Genomic DNA, 17,823 nt, shown 5'->3' on the forward strand with positions numbered 1-17,823 from the left:
GCAGCTAAACATGTCTTGTAATTTATGCAAATGTTAAGTTTTCTTAACTTAAAATACTTAAAATGTCTGTTGTATAAAGATTTCTTTATACGAGGCGTGTTCAAAAAGTAAGTTTCCCTAGTCTGCCGTTTTGCCCCAGTGCCATCTAGCGAGCTGGTACCGAACATAGTTTTAGCTTAGGACATACCGATAAGAACGGAACCCGTTTTAGCTGCCGGAAAAATTCTTTTCATCAGTACCGTCTCGGAAACCATGGAGCTACCTGTGAAAAACGTGTCCACTTGTGAGTTGCGTGCAGTTGTTCGCTTTTTAACTGCAAAAGGGCTTAATAGCAACGAAATTCACACTGAATTAGCCTCCTGAAATCGATATTTGTCGAACTTCATTCCAAACAATCATAACAGATCATCTTGGTTACCGTAAAGTTTCAGCGTAAAGTTTGTTCTTTAAAAAACAGGGCACGGACTTTTATAAACAAGGTTTGTCAAAGCTTGAGAACAGATATAAAAAATGTATTCAAGTCCAAGAGGACTATGTAGAAAAATAGTTTATAAGTCAAACCATAAATACGTATGTTACTTTAACCTAAAAATTGTGTTTTGCTTTTTTCCGGGAACAGAGAAACTTACTTTTTGAACACCCCTCGTAACAACTTAATTGTTCAGAAACAATTTGAAAATTAAATTAAAGCACAAACGTGAACAGATTTTCTAAAAGTATCGGTAAATTAAGGCTCGGTTTATGATTTTTATATAATATATTATGTTGACACATTTTCCACTCTCCTGAAAAAATGTTATAGTAAATTTTACGAAGTTAATTGCAGAAAAAAGAAGATTACATTATTTTTAATCATTATTAGTAATCTAATATATGTTATTCTTCTAGTGAATGCAAAAAAAAAAATTAATTGTGTTAAATTAATTGTTAAAATATCTTAAAATAAAATATTAGGAGGTGCCCCTAGCAGATGACAATTTTTATTCCATCGTAGGATAAACTTTCGCCAAATAGCATGTGAACTTTAACAGCGGGAAATTTTACATGCATCAAAATTTAACTTCAGTTTTTTCTGTGCGGGTACTCAACGGACTTTTCTGAATTTTAAATATTTCTCATTCTACACCAAGTTACAAATGCAAAGATAACAACAAGTAAAAAAGAATTTTCGTACAACCATACAACATCGGCTTTAAATAAGCACCTTCGTCACGTGCATTTACTTTAATCTAAAGAAAAAAGGTATGTGAAATTGTGCAATTTTCTAAGTTCATTTTTATACTAAAATATTTTTATCTAAATTATTTCCTTAGTAAAAATGGAATTTTTATTTTCCTTAATCGATTACACAGCCACACAAAAAAGAAAAGTGTGCGGATCTGGTAGCAAGATACACGTATTCCTATAGATTTTGGGACGCTGAATTCAAATTCGGTATCAAAAATCACCCATCACGTCATGGTTGAGCCATAACCTCAAAAACTGACGAAAAGTCATGCACTCAGGCAAATAAATTTCAAAATAATGCCAGTGATGCAAATTTTCACTTCAAAAACATTCCGACAACTGTGAAGGATCACCCCTTGCCTGATATCAACTTATTTAACATAACTATGCTATATTTAACTATGCTATATTTAATAGGTTAACTCGATCTTAACCTACAAATGAATCTAACTTAATAGAACCTAACGAAATTTTGCTCAACGCAACACAACTGAACTTAAGTGTTCCCGTTGTAATACAATAAAATTCATTTCATTGTACTACAGGTCGTTAAAAATTTAGACGCACATTACTCATTTGAAGAAACTTAGAACTACAAGTAGAATGTACCCCATTTCAATTAACCTGACAATGTCTGTATCAATTAAAATGTAGAACTGTAACTTAAACATTCAAATGAATTAAGAGTTTTATTCAAAAAATTTTTCTCTCTGCTTTTCTTAGACTTAAAGGACATATTTATACTATCTTTCGTGTTTATATTTTATCTTGCATTTTATCGTAATTAAATTGATTTTTAGACCTACTTCAGTCTATTATCTGCCTGATATAACGTGTTCTTTTTTCTTCGAAGGAACGCTCCAAAGGGTTACGCTTACGTTTAAGACCTACATTCGTTTCCCTTTTCAACATCCAGCAGAAATCAGCCATCATGACCTCGTACCATCTACCCTGATATCGTTGTTCCATCACTTTTATGTCTTGATGAAAACGTTCCCCTTGTTCTTCGCTGAAATCACCAACATTTTCTGGAAACTTATCCAGATCGGAATCTAGAAAGTGAAGTTTTAAATTCATCAAGCAGCCTAACTTTTTGTAGTTTCTTATCATTTTGGAAACAATATTCGCGCAGTCTGAACTTTTTTTGTTACTGAGGAAATTTGCGTTTACTGTTTTAAAACTTTCCCCAGCGTCCATTTCAATTTTCGTCAAGTCGCTCAAGAAATTAGTATCTCTTGTCAATATTCGAATCTGTCGTCCATCAAAGACTCCTTCTTTCAATTTAGAATCTGAAACATTAGGGAATTTAAGGGATATAAAGCATGGCTCTCTCGTGAAACCCGATTGTTGGTCTAACATCATTGTTATGATTTTGAGATCACCACATATTTGCCATTTGTGATTCGTGTAATTAACATTTTCAAGAAGCATTTTAACATTGTTATATTCTTTTTTTATTACTGTTGAGTGAGCTATAGGGACAAGAGCGTAAGTATTCGTGTTATACAGTAAAACAGCCTTAATGCTGCTTTTGACGAATCAATGAAAACTCGCCATTCTTCGTCTCTGTTCACATTTTTCTTCAAGTGGTTCATTAGTCCGTTAACGTCAGTGCAGTAGACTAAAGACGTCTCTTTGTCTTTAACGAAAAACTTTCTAAATTCTTTGTCCCTGTCGCGATAGAATGAAACTTTTGTCTTTGGCTTTAGAAGATTTCTTCTTTTTAGGAATAAAGCGGAAAATTCAGCGCCGTCTTTCGGTAATCCAAGATCTCTAATAAAATCAGTCAGTTCTAGTTGCGACTCTAATATTGGAACCTTCAATTTCATTTTATGCACGCCATATTCGTCATCTTTTTCGTCATTTTCATCGAAATCATCAGAACTATTTTCCGTTCGATCACTGGTTTCACTACCGTCTCCATGACGTTGACTTTCAACTTCCATTCTATCATCTTCTAAAGCGCTTAAATCAGTCTGGCGTGAATTTTTATTGATTTGAATTGCTCTTGTGACTGTGCACACATTAATTTACAAATGTTATTTTTATTTTTGGCATTGAACCCTTTGAAGGAATTCACGCAAAAGTAGCAGTCTTTCGCAATAACGGGTTTTCTCCATATGGTTAGTGTAAAGTACTTGCGGTACTTTTCGTTGTTTGAATTTTGTAGACGATACAACATAAGTCTGCAGGAATTGCAAATGACGTAAGGAACCCATTTTGTTTCTTAGTACAACAATTTACGGTTAAAGCACTTTTCGTAAAGACTTTTCACTTCCTCGTCGATTGATTTTCGCAAACTGCTCACTTCATATTTACTGCAAATGTAACAGAATGAATCTGAGCTATTCTTGCAGGCATGCGATTGAGAAATGCTCGCGGTTTTTTCCCTTGTAGCATGAGCCTCTACACCAACCAAGTGATCCATTGATGAAGAGCTACGGTTGCATGATGACGACGTCGGAGAGCCCGCTTTCCCACCCTGACCAGACGCCGATACTAGGGTTTTTCCCTGCATCGTAACACACATTTTACCTGTGTCTGCCATGATGGCATGAACGCCGTTTACCCAGGGACTCAGCCAATGTGGATCCGTTGCCCACCGTCATCACGTGGAGTTGCCCTGGTTACAGACACAGGCGAATAATGCTAGCAACAAGCGGTTACGAAACTCCAGGCATTTACTGCTATTAATTTCAAAATATGAAAGTACGCAAGAACAGGGTTGCCAGAGTAATCGGTTAGGTTAGGTCATGTTTTGTTAGGTTAGGATAGGTTAAACCTCTATGTAGATTAAGCCGAGCTGAATGAAAAGGTACCGCAAACACAACGGTACAACACAATCAGTTTCATTGTTTTTCGTGGGGTTAGGTTAGGTTAGGCTAGGTTAGATTTATTTCTAGGTTAGGCTCGAGTTGACCCATTCGGTGTAGCACACATTTGCTACTGGGAAAATATGCTTCCGGAGCTTTACGTGTAGTTCAGTAAATTTCTGTTAATTCAGGTTAGGTGAGGTCAGGTTCTGTTGGATAAGGTTATGTTAAATAAATTTATATCAAGCAAGGGTTGATCTTTCACAGTTGGCGACATGTTTTTGAAGTGAAAATTTGCATCACTGGAATTATTTTGAAATTTATTTGCCTCAGTGCATGATTTTCGTCATTTTTTGAGGTTATGGCTCAACCATGACGTGATGGGTGATTTTTAATACCGAATTTGAATTCAGCGCTCCAAAATCCATAGGAGTACGTGTGTCATGTTACCAGATCCGCACACTTTTTTGTGTGACTGTGTAATGCATTCAACATCCAGACGTCAGCGTTTTTCAAACAAATATTTAAAAATTACATTCCTTGTGCAACTGAGCTGATTTAAAATAATGTAGACAATGCATAGACTTCTTTTGAGGGTTTCGTTAATGTGTATACCCAAGTTAAAAAAGTAATTCGCCAATTTGAAGAATCTGATGCATCAACGGCATTCTTAGTAAAAAATAGATATTGTTAGAAACAACGCCTAAAAAAATGATAGAAGGACAACTTGATAGATTAGATTTGATATATGACATGTTCAATACGTTTTTATAAAATCGCATACCTATCGCTGTGATATTATCTAATAAAGCGGAAAAAGAATTCATAACTGGGCTTTATGAATTGTCTGATATTGAATTGAAACTTATCAAAAATTTAATAACTTTACTTTTTCCATTGCACACGGCAATTCAGATACTTTGCACTCATTCAGAAGCCACAATTTCTGCGTTTCGACCAATCATTGGAGGCCTCTTACGGATTAACTTGACGATTGAAGCATTAGATGACAAATCTGTTAAACATTTCAAGGAAAAAGTGGCAGCCAATTAAGATTTGTTTTTAAAATGGATAATGATGAATTGGATATAACTTCTGTTCATCAGATTGCTACATTCTTAGATCCTAGACATAAGAAGTTATTACATGCTAAATTTACAGAAGAAGGGAGACAACAAATTTTTCGAAATGTACAAAAAATGCCTGCAGATATGTCAACTGACAATAGATAGATAAATAGATAGATAGATAGATAGATAGATAGATAGATAGATAGATAGATAGATATGTCAACAATACGTCGAACAGTAAGAGTCCTCAAATGCACTATAAAATGTATTTAGCTGAAACTCAAATCAAACCACGATGTGAATCCTCTAGAGTACTGAAAAATTGACGAATTGATATACTCTTCAATAGCCATATTAGTCCAACATTTTTTGACTGTACCCTCATCATTGGCGAAATCCGTTACTAAGTTTTCTGCAGATGGGCTGACCATAGCAGTGAAAAGAAACTGCCTACATCCAGACACTATCAACTTTTTAATACCCTTGAACCATAATAAGGAGTATATTTAGGCTTTTCGATTTTTTAAAATCAAGCTTTCATGTTCCAGTTTCAAATTCAATTAATTTTGTTGTTTTTACTATAAAAAATAACTTTTTATATATCAGGGTGGCTCATAGACTTTATTTTTTAAATTCCCCAATATTTCTGTAACCAATTTTTTTTTTATTTTCGCTGAAAAATAATATTTATTTAACAAAAATCAAATTGGCAGCATTGTAAACAGTTTTAAATTGAAAAAATTACATACCTTAATTTTTCATAACAGCTCTTGAAATCTTGGAGATTTGATTGCAATCTTGTGGAATTCTTTTATATGAATTTCATGAAATTTCGTCAATTAGGAATCTAGAAATTTCATGAAAGTCTGAAAAATTGTATGAAATCCCTATAAAACAATGAATCCCTTAAAATTAAAGAAAATTTCCAAAAATCTTTAAGAATCCCTTAAATATTTTTTCATTTGGTTAAAATCTTTTTCATTGACCTCAATTTGAATTTATAACTATCTTCAATTCCTGAAATCTCCTGAAATCCTTTTTAATCTCAAAATTTCTGACAATCCCATATAATCTATTGAAAAACTTTGATTTATTGAAATTTTGTGAAATGTTTTTATTTATTTTTTAATTACAAAATTCAACATCTTACAACTTTCATAAAAACTCCTTGGCGTATCTCAGAATTTCCCTGGCCAATCAAATTCCATGATTTTTCCACGAATTCCAGGTTTTCTCTAACTGGTGGCCACTATGTCCTAAAAATAACAATAATAAAGGGAAATTGTAAACTTTTATTCAATTCCACTTTACTTCTGGAATAATTAAGATTTGTAACGTTTTTAAATATATAGTTATGTCTGTTTAACTGTAAAATGTTCTTTTATTTGAAGTCGGCTATAAGATACAGATTTTTACACAGAAAAATCAGTATTTCGGCTTTTTCGGGTGAAAGGCAGCTGCGTTTTGGCGGCACAATATTTCCAGCTGTTGAAAATGTTCTTTTAGAGCTAGATGACGAGCATGGTATTGCTAAAAATTGTTTTTCCAAAACTGCTAACGTTGGATATATCTGGGAATTGGGTTAGATTGCCCGTGTGGAAATAATTCCTGGCAGACTGGAATTATTCTGGCGCCAGTACTGGATTATTCCTGGCTGTCTGTTCACGCCGAATTAAATTGGCGCTATTTTGGAGCTATCTATACCTACTAGATAGAAAAATCCATCACGCAGTTCTATGTAGACCCACTAGTGTCGCTAGCCAGAATTTGACATCACATTAACCCTCTACTTGTACGGTGGTTTGGCGAGATATACAAAGTACGGTGGGGTCGCATCCGACCCGTGCTACTATTAATCGGGTTTTAGTAAATAAAAATTGCACAATAAGCATTTCAATTATTTATAACCTTTATTAGTATCTTTGCAGTATCAAGAACAACAAACAATATTATAAATCATGATTCATAATCACTACGGTCATCACTAAAACATTTAGCACATAATTCGTTCCCCTTTCTATCACTAAAACATTTAGCACATAATTCGTTCCCCTTTCTGACTCGTAGCTCCTCTTGCTTTCCCAAAAGCTTGGCAATTGTCTGACGAAGAGTCCTCGGAATGCGTGGATTTCGCAATCTTTCCTCAATCACGAGTTTGGTCAAACTCAAAGCCAGATTTTTTAGGAACGTGTTTCTAGCGTTAGAAGAAAAGGAATCTAGTTTTGTATTCCATTTGAATATAACGTAACTGTTCACATCAGCAATATCTAAGATCCCGAAAAAGTATATCAATGACCACCTTTTTGTCTTTCTTTTAGTAGATTTTCATGACAAAGTTTGTCCAGCACGTCAACCCCACCTTTGGTGAGATTATAAAACTCAATAATTTCTGGTTTTCCCGCCTGATCACTCACTGATCCTTCCTAGTGTATGGACGACAATAACAGAACCTTCTTATTCTTCTTAGGATCGAATGAAACCATCGTTTTATTATCTTGAAACATGAACTTAGATGATCCAATCGGGGCTGTTGACAGCATGGAAGGTGGTATCTCTCGCTTGTTTTTACGTAATGTGCCAACTGATGTAAGTTTTTTGTTTGATAGTTCCTCTGATAACTCAAGTGAAGTGAACCAATTATCGGTAGTAATATTTCGATTACTCCCTTTGACTGATTCTGTGAGCCTTAGAACGTACTGAGTCAGTAAGGAAAAGTCACCTTGTTTGCGCTTGCCTTCTTTGCCTACGTACGGGATGCCTGAGACAAAATAAAAAAACCTGGCATCACACATGGAGATAATTTTCAAACCATACTTGTCGGGCTTCGACGGAAGGAAAATTTTGAAAGGGCAGCGGCCCCGAAAACTAGCAACGTGTCATCCACAGTCAAGTACTCTGAAGGAGTATAATACTTCGTACAGTGACCAACAAACATATCCCATATCTCTTGACAAGCAGCGAATTTATCATTGGCCTTCCTCAAATCTCTAGTGCTTTTATTGTCAAATCTCAAATTTTGAAGAAGAAAGGAAAATCTTCTCTTAGACATAGTACAACGAAAGATAGGTGGTCCGTAGGCCTCAGAAAACATATCGTCCAGGTGCAAACCGGAATTTTTTAAAACACCACTCATGTATAAGAGACCTATGAAGCCTTTTATTTCAGGCACGTCTGTAGGGTTTATGTAAGAACAGGAAAGGTCAGTATATTTGAGCCTAAAGCGCTCTGTCTCAGAATTGGTATGACAAATGATTGTTCTAATAATTTCATCACTTATAAAGAGTGAGAATAACTTTTCTTCGTCCGTTATTTCTCGTGCATCACCTTTAGGCCGGGGCAGGTGGGTGATCAAATTAGAAGTAGGTGTTCTTGAGAACTTTGAGCGCAATGGCTTATTTGTCCATATTGTTTCATTGTCTTTCCCCAACTCGAAATCCCTATCTTCTGCGATACATTTATCGTCAGTTTGTTCATCACTAGCGTAATTTTCAGACGGCTCATAACATTCAAACATATCATCTTCAATGTCACTATTTATAAGGATTTCGTCCTCCGATTCAGAGACAACTTCCTCAAAAGCACGGTCTTTCTCCTCCTCATCCTCAGAATCCTTGGCCTGTTCATGAAGTAGTTCCGCTAAAAACTCTTCAGGTTTACTATACACTGGTTTAGAAGCCATTTTGAAGTCCGAACTACAATGAGTAATAAATTCATACATAGTAAGACAGGTAACGTTATTAGTACGGTGGGGTCGGATATGACTCGAAACATGAGGTCTCACCTAAAAATAGAGATTAAAGAAGAAAATAGCACTTACCACGTAGCTGCGGCTGTCACGACACCTTCTACGGTAATCACTACTAGGGCACCTAGCCACTAGTGACCCCTTTAAAGTGGTGGGGAGCAAGAGGAATGGAACAACCAACGCTCGGGTCGGATCCGACCCCCAGCGTACCGGTAGAGGGTTAATATAAAAATTCCGTCTAAAATATAGCTTGGCTCTAGAAAGTACTTCTATTTGGACTTTGAAAAAGAAAGCGTCATTAAACAAATCATTCATGAAATATAACAAATTACATTTATTGCATATAATCACGCCACTTTTAAAGTTTCGCCAGTCTTCTTTAAAGTTGCCGCAGTTTCCAAATCAAAGGAAATAGAAGAAATAAAGTTGCCTGTGTTGTCAGTGCTGTCTCATAGTGCAGATTAGTTAATTTAATTTATCACTAAGTATCGATTAATCTGACCAACTATACATTGTGTATTCATAAAATACTGAATGAAAGAAAAAGCTCATATAAAAAATTATTGCTGAATAAAGACATTTTATCCTTAAGTTTTCTAGGAAAGTAATTTTCCTTTTCGTATAAGATGTATCCAGTACTCATGTACATTAAAATGACATATTTCCTAACCTCAAATATTATGCAGTGCTACCAACAGCACTCAACTTTCATCATGCAATGCAATTTCAAAACTGCTACCAGAAAAAGTTGGCAACAATAACCGGAACCATATTGCAAGAATCAGATGTTCGCCGTACCGCCATTCAGTATTTCAGAAATGTTTCGTTTCGTGACCACGAGGTTTGAAGTTTTCCAGATTCTTTTTCGACGTAAGTGACGTATGGGTGTTGGAATCAAGAGTAGAACATTGGCTAATTCCAACAGTATTTCTAGAAGGTGTTTTTTTTTATTCTAAACCCAGTAGTTGAAAAAAAACGTCTCACATAAAAGCTATTGAAATTAACCAATTTTCCACTACGAATGCAAATTTCATTTAATGCAGGAATAGGCCCTAATGATTTAAAAAACATGTAATTATAGTATTTATGGAGTAAAATGAGAATTCAGTTTTGAGTTTGACTCCTGGTTCCACAAAATTTACAATTAACATTTTCTTTTTTATCAATAATATTTGGAAACATTCTGTCAAAAAAGCACATTTAAGCTATATTCCATTTTTCTTACAGAAATCTGGAATTTTTTAATACTCTCAATGTGATTCTCATAGTGCTTTCATGTCAGAAATAATTTAATTATAAAAATAAGTATTAAATTTGCAATCTAGGTTGCATCTAGATCTACTAGATTTCACTAGATTCCCAAGAACGCACCAGTACCGCTGGTGTGGATAGCAGCTAGTCGATTGGAGCGTTACTTTTGCGCACCGCCCCAGCATAGTTTCTCGCGATAGCGCCAGTATAGACTCGTGGCGATCTAGGCAGGAACAGTATAGCGCCATGATTTATTTCCACACGGGTGCATTCAGAATCTTACTATCAGTTATTTCGAAAATACCTTTATGAAGTGTTTGATGAGATTACGGTTTTCAGCAGTGGGTGTTAGATCATAATCTAAAAGACCTTTTATTACGGGCCGGATCATCGATATTGTAGTATCAGATTGAGAAGAGAACAAGGCCGTTGCAATCTGCAGTGGTTGTAATACTTTCACCAGGCTTTCAATTAAATTCCAGTCTTCGTCCGTCACAAGGCATATCATTTTTCCTGAATTTTTTTCCATTTTTCAACGTATTTCGCAAAATTTAGGGTCACCATCATTAAGACGTGGCACTTTGAAAACCTTGTATATCTCGAGAATTCTTCTATTCTGTCACAATTGTGAGTAAAAAAATTATTTGTAAACGATTCTAACAGTTCAAATGCTGTCATGTGCTACCCGCTGATTTCGGTTTTTCACAGAATTCATACTTGTCGTGAAAATAATCAGTTCCTCAACAAATTTTTTGACTCTTCAACATTTTATTGATCCGAGGATCTAGCTAAGCCCCGGATATTCAACAAGTTTTCTTTCTTTAGTTCACAGATCCTTCGTAAAAAATATATTTCGAGTCGGCGCCGTATATATAAAAAAATCTAAAGATGGATTCAACCAGCACTCTTAACTTCTCTGGTTTTTTTCTTAGAGCAGCAGTAGCAACATTTGAGTGATGAAAATACGTAACTATTCTGCGGATTTTCTTACAAATTCTCTTTATTCTTTTCTTTGAACTAACACCTTTGTTGACAGGAAGTTGTAAGGTGCGATCAGAACAAGATATATTATGCTTAACTTCATCAAGAAAATTCACTGCTGCTCTGACAACAGCAGCATTGTCGTGTACGTTTGAGCTTACTTTTTCTTCCAAATTCCAGTCACCTATTACCTTCTCTAAATTACTTTCCAAATTCATCGCATTTAGCGGTTTATCTAAATGCTTAATGCTTAGAGAAAACCATTTAATTTTCCAGTCTTCGTCGCTATAATGTATTGTTACTGATACATATCGAGGCATTCTAACGGTAGGATTCCAACACACACGACACAACTTGACGGTATTTAACCAAAAATATAAATAATAAAAAGATGACCGAGAAGAAAGCGCCAGAAATTCTTGATCGCGGAATTGAGCGAGATGAAGCTAAAAGTTGGCCAAAACGAAAAGGTGCTCTCTCACTTTATCAAATCGTGAAAGATCTATCTCGAGGTATCTGCCTATTCTATGTTTATTCTTTTCTCGCCCGGGATAGCACTTTCATGATTCGATGAAGTTAAAGTTCCTCAAGGGAGAGTTGTGTCACCACTTACTCCGCTTCTGATTGGTGCCGCAAAAGCGGAATCGGATGTTTTGAAATTGGCGCGACTTTCAAATCAAATTTAATGTTAAGGCACTGATAGAATATTAAATAAATATAATAAAAATAATAAGATATGTGTAATAATAAAAAATGTTTCAAAAGTGAAAAATCTTATTCATATACACTTTTAAAAATATTATTATTTAAGATTGTTCGATAAATCCTGTAAGATCTAATACATAGTAAGTAGAATACGCCTGTAGGGTATCTCTGCGTGCGCGACCGTAATGCCACCTTAGCGGCCATTCTCGGTACTACTGAGCAGTAAACCAACAGAACTCCAATACAGCGATCGCGGAAAAACAAGTATTTCTGAACACGTGCGAACGTAAACACCAAAATTTAAAGGTTCTATAAAAAATAAATAGTGATTATGGTTATATTTATCTTGCAGTGTGGTTTTCAGGAAGTTAAACTTGATTTATTCCGGCCATATTTGAAAATAGTAAATAGTTGAACTCCTTTAGGATTAAAACAATAGGCGTAGATTATGTATACAGTTGAAAAATCAATTTTAACAGGTGTTCAGTCAGACTTAACCTCAAAATGTCAGTTCTTATTGCTTGAAAAATAATTTTACGTAAGTTTCAGTTAACACAGTTAACAAAAATTACTTTGGAAAATATTCGTTGTATACTAAATTAATTCACTTATCATCTTAATTTTCTTAAAAGCTTTATTATATATAGATCTAACAATAGGTTTAAACGATATGTAGCTAAGTTTTTATGTTGACCAAAAATAAGTTCAAATGTTTTATAGATTTTCGTAAATTTTATTTACTCGTACTTTGAAAATAATTTAGATATATCATAATGTAAAAGCTTTTAAAGTGTTTAAAATCTATACTTATTTTATTGGTATCTACTTTATGTATTGTGTCGAGATTTCTAGATATTAGATATTTAAAATTGTTGTGTATTTGAATATAGAATTACATAATTTCATTTATTGCTATTTAAGTACTCGTTTGAAAACTTAATTAAATTTATTGTCAGAATGCAAGCACTGTTTTTAATATTCTTTCATCCCATATTTTTTTAATGTGATATATTATGAGTGATTAAGTGTCTTTCATTTCTCTAAATTATAATTTAAATCTTCGTGTCAATTATGAAAATCAAATATTTTTTTATTCGAATTTAGAGTGAAACTCGGGATGGTCGCTCAACCAGGAAATGACCAGGAATTTTTTGAGACCAGGAAAGAAATGACTGCATATATTTTTTGACAGAGAATTTTACAAATTTTCAGAAAAAAGATCAGTCCAACTTGATTTAACCCTATTTTAAAAAATAATTAGTTAAATTTTCATCTTTTTTAATTATGATATCAATCATTTTAGAATGAATATTTCGAAAATCTTACGCTTTCAAAATTTTCGATTTTTATTTTGAAGCATACATTTTAATTTATAGAAATTGAAAATCATCTGTGAATGTAAATTATTCAATAATTTTTAAAATTCGGCTGTACTTTAATATTTAGAAAGTGAATAAAGGAATATGTATTCATAATTAAAAGCTTTTATTAAATTTGAAATATTATTTAATTCTAAAATAATCTATTTTTAAACCGTTCAATTTGGCATGTTTTAATTTAAAAAATAAAAATTACTTCATATTTTGAAATATCATTAAAAATCAGTAATTATAAATTAAATATTTATAAATTTTAAAAAAAGCTAAACTTTGAACGTTACATTTTAATTGTTATATTTAAAAATTTTCAATTTGTAAATCGAATTGTTGAATTTTGTTGTATAAATATCAATTGAACACCTATTATTCTTAGAAAAAATTCAACTAAGTTGAAGAGTTATTTAAAAATTTTAGAAAAATTCAAAATTAGTTTGAAATGATTTTAAATAATTTAAACGAAGTGTCTACGTGTAGTGTCCAAATTCAGCTATTCGTACCACAATTTCGGTGAAAATAGCCCATGGTCTAATCTAAAACAAAATATCGATTTTGGATGATTTTCAAAAAAAAATTTAGAAGCTTTTTACGAGTTTTGAAACGCTTCAGAAGAATAAAAATCTTTTCTTTGGAAAATGATCCTGTATCTTGATAACATTATTTTAAGTGAATATTTTTAAAAAATCTAAAAGATTACAATATTTTCAAAAATAAATGTGGAAATTGTTAAGGATTTCTCTTAATGTGGCAGAATTTAAAAAAAAAAATAGTAAAAATCCGAATCATGTTAAAAGATGTTTAGAAGTTCAAAAAATTTCAAAAATTATTTAGAATTTGAAAAAATGTAAAACAACATGTAGATGTTTTAAGATTTTTAAATAAAATTTCGAAGTATTTTAAAGATTTTGAAAATAATTGAAAATAATTTAGCTTTTGATTTAAGAAGTGTACAGTTTAGAGTAGAAAATGTCATTGTTCAATTTTTCATTTTTCTAGCTTGAAATGGCTTAAAATTATTTAATTTTGAAATGTTTTAAATTCATGGATTGATTCTTCAACTTAAAGCTTTGGAAATGCTAACATGGATTTATATTTTCGGAATTTAATTTGAGTCTATCAATTCTGAAATTTATAAAAGTTAAAAAATTGTAATTTAGCAGTGTAATTGCATTTACGAGTAACTAAAAATTGCTCATTTGAAAAGTGCTAGTTGTGAAAAGTGCATTTCTTCTTTAATTAAAACGATTAGCCTGAAACCATTAAAATAATAAATACTTATTTAAACAAAATTCTATGTATATATTATAGTACATTTATTATTTTGAAAATTGTCTAAATAGTAAGTAAATAGAAAACATACTTAAATAGGAAAATTAAAAAAAATTTAGATCCGTATCTACAAATTAAATTAATAAATTAACTTATTTTTTGTTGATTTGCACTAATTCTTTTTATTAGAAAAACAGGCATCAACAAGGATTTATAAGGATATGGTACCTGTAAAAAATATATACATTTTTCTATTAACTTCCTTGACCCTTTTAGGAAAGAAACTTTTTGAAAGAAATCACGTATCCCATATTTCCGAAACAATTGATGGTTCTCATTAGTTCATAACAGGAAAGGTATTACCTCAAACAAAAGTTACAGAGTCACTCTATGATATAAAGATCGAAGTAAATAACTAAACATTTTATTTTATCCATACACATTCTTAATCATGTCTAAGGAGAAAACAAATAATTAGGATTGATTTCAGCTTCAAAGTGATCGTTCTATTTTAAATTCGATTTGTGGTTGCAAAGCTGGTCAATCTAAACGAGGTTGCAAGCACGTTACCGCAGTTTGCATTTATATAAATAATTAATGCACTACATCGGAAACCGACGCACCACAATTATGGAATAAACCAAGTTCTAAACAAACAGAAAAGTACCAGAAAGGATCGATAATTGATAATTTATTTGGGCAAAAATTATTTACAATAGAAAAAGAAAAGGCTTTTAAATTTGAAGATCTTCAAAACGTACCAGAAGAATTTTTAAAAATGAATTGCCTTTTTAATAGATATATACAAACTGAGGAAGTTCTAAAATCAGAGAGAAGTTTTATCCGTGAAAAAGAAAATATTAGATTTATCAAGTTGCGAATTATATGCGAAAAAATGTACCAACAGCAGTTTAAAGAAAAAACACAGAACATATACTGTTCACTATAATGATAATGGTCGAATTATTTTCAAGAAATTGGATCGCCCAGAAGAACTTCAAAATGCTTATGGAAATGTTCGCGTCACACAACAAGATTTCGTGAGAATTGGCATTTAATCGGTTGGTCAGTCCGACTGCTATGAATGTTTTCGACAAAGATCAATGAGGATTACGTGCTCAAAAAAAGCTCATCAAATTAAAACGAGACAGAAGAATTGTGAAGGTCTTGCGGCATAGTTTAAAAATTCGAAATTTGATGGGCGACTTCTTCCACCTATAGCATATGGTTTGGATACCGAATCTAAAACACGAGATGTTTTCACCGCTTGGACTGGTTATAAAGTCGACTTTGTAGGACTTGTCATAAAAATTAAATCAGCTGTTTTTAGCAGCAAGCCCGGATGGTGTGATTCTCTATGAAATGTCTTTGTTGGAGATCAAATGCCCATACACGTGCAAAGATGATAATATAATCCATCGGCAATCCAAAGAATCCAAAGTGCCTTACCTTTTTTGCAACGAAAGTGGTCAGATAGAGTTGAAAGATACACATCAATAATATACTCAGGTGCAAGTATCGATGTGCATATCAGGCATGAAAGTGTCACTTTTTTGTATATTCGAGCAAAGACCATGTTCATTTAGAAATTAAAAGAGATGAAATGTTTCTAAGTGAATATATTCCAAAGATGGAATTATTTTATTATAATTACATGCTGCCAATTATATTTTATTAAGTTAATTAAATCAGAATATCGCTAAAAAATAATGCAAAAATGTCTAAACATTTTAAATAAAAACTTAAAACATTATTATCATCATTGTCTAATTATCATTCTACGAATTACAAACTATATGAAAGTTTTAATATTTTATAAACCATCAATCCTAAATTTATAATTTTCAAATAATAAGGCTTTCGATGTGAAACCTTAAAATTTTTAAAGCTTGAACAATTGAAATTTTGAAAGTTTCAATTTGAAGTGCTTTGAATTTTCATAAAATGAAAACATTTTCATTATTAAAATTTTCCACAGCAAATTATTATTAAATTTAAAAAATCTATATGTAGGTAGATTTTTTTTTAATGTGGAGAGAATTTAATTGCACAGTTTATTAATTTAAAACGTTTTACTATAAAAGTTGCTGGAATTCAAACACTTTTAATTATTAATTGTTCGGACCTTAAAAATTGTATTCAGACATTTTTTTATTTAAACATGGAAGCTTGGAATATTCCCTGTACAGCGGCTACCCTGATAATTGTTAAGTATTAAAGTGTATTTATTTCTATGTCAATAAATAATATGTATATACAAATTGTCACTGCGCTCATTAATTAAAGGAGGTTTACAATTAGCAATAATTGAGCAAACGTGCATAATTGCATCTATGTGAGAAAACAAATGCACCGGAATATGGCTTAATATTCGTGACAGCTTGATTCGCTGGATTGCTCTTTCCAAATGTTTTCTGACACTAGCAATGTTATATCACTCATCGACCTCTTCATTTATAAATTTTGGATCAGATGCCACACGAGGAATTACAAGTTTAGCTTTCCGTCTATGCAACTCAGATTTAATTTGCGGAAAACCTTTACAGGCTAAAACTTGTTCGCCTGGCTCTATTAATTTCAAAAACCCGCTGCCATTTGTAATGAAGCTATCGGTAGTTCTACCTCCATAACCTGTTGAAATTTTATAAATATACACATCTGGTGTAATAGCTATCAGATATTTAATCGTATGCGATCATTTATAGCTTGAAAACATAAGTACTCTTTGCTCTACTGTTGTGGCGCTTCTGTTCTCAACTCAGTACAATCAATTATACATCTGTAATTGGGACACATGTGAAACGTCAATGAGAGATTTCTTTTTACACTTTCTTGCGAGGGCGACAACATTCAAGTCTTCGTCTTGAGTGAAATCGTTTCCAACATTTCGTAAAAGATATCAAATGCTGTACTGGTATGTGTTTGAAAAAGACATGCCAAGGCACAAAAAGAAATTCCCAATTTTAACTTCATTAAGAAAAGCAGAAGTCTGTTTTCTTTTCCAAGTTTTCTGTAATAAAAAAGTTGTCCATCTTTGCCTAATTCGATTAAACTAAAGAGAGTAGCAAAAGAGGCAAATGTTACTCCAGCTAGTTGCTTTATACAGTCTGTCAAGTTAAAGCGTGGGTGGTTTTACTCGCAGTCGGTAAGGTGTATCGACATGATTTTGGTGTCAAAATATTAAGAAGAGCTCCCTCTTTCATGCTTTTTGATTTAACATTCAGTTTGCTTTCAATTCTCATCTTGTTACCACGTTACAAAAAATGAGTTCCGTATACTTCCGTATACTTCCCAAATCGTGGTTCGACAGGAAAAGTGTCCGACAAATTGGAAAAACTGATCGTGTCAATGTTTTCTCGCAATCCTTTACTAACTCTGCGAGAAGG

At 32.8% G+C, this 17,823-nt stretch overlaps 1 protein-coding gene across 1 annotated transcript in view; it reads right to left on the reverse strand.

Annotated features, from left to right (window-relative positions):
• LOC117182227 (calcium/calmodulin-dependent 3',5'-cyclic nucleotide phosphodiesterase 1-like) overlaps positions 1-17,823 on the reverse strand; it is a 1,276,250-nt gene that overhangs the window by 1,060,553 nt on the left and 197,874 nt on the right. Inside the window, exons 3-4 of the mRNA XM_033375310.1 lie at positions 6,261-6,366; positions 5,860-5,957 (exon numbers count right to left, since the gene is read on the reverse strand). The gene's annotated coding sequence lies outside the window, so the exon portion shown is untranslated. The remainder of the gene's footprint in view (positions 1-5,859; positions 5,958-6,260; positions 6,367-17,823) is intronic.

The sequence above is a fragment of the Belonocnema kinseyi genome, chromosome 10 (genome assembly GCF_010883055.1).
Source record: "Belonocnema kinseyi isolate 2016_QV_RU_SX_M_011 chromosome 10, B_treatae_v1, whole genome shotgun sequence".
In the NCBI taxonomy this organism is placed as follows: Eukaryota; Metazoa; Arthropoda; class Insecta; order Hymenoptera; family Cynipidae; genus Belonocnema; species Belonocnema kinseyi.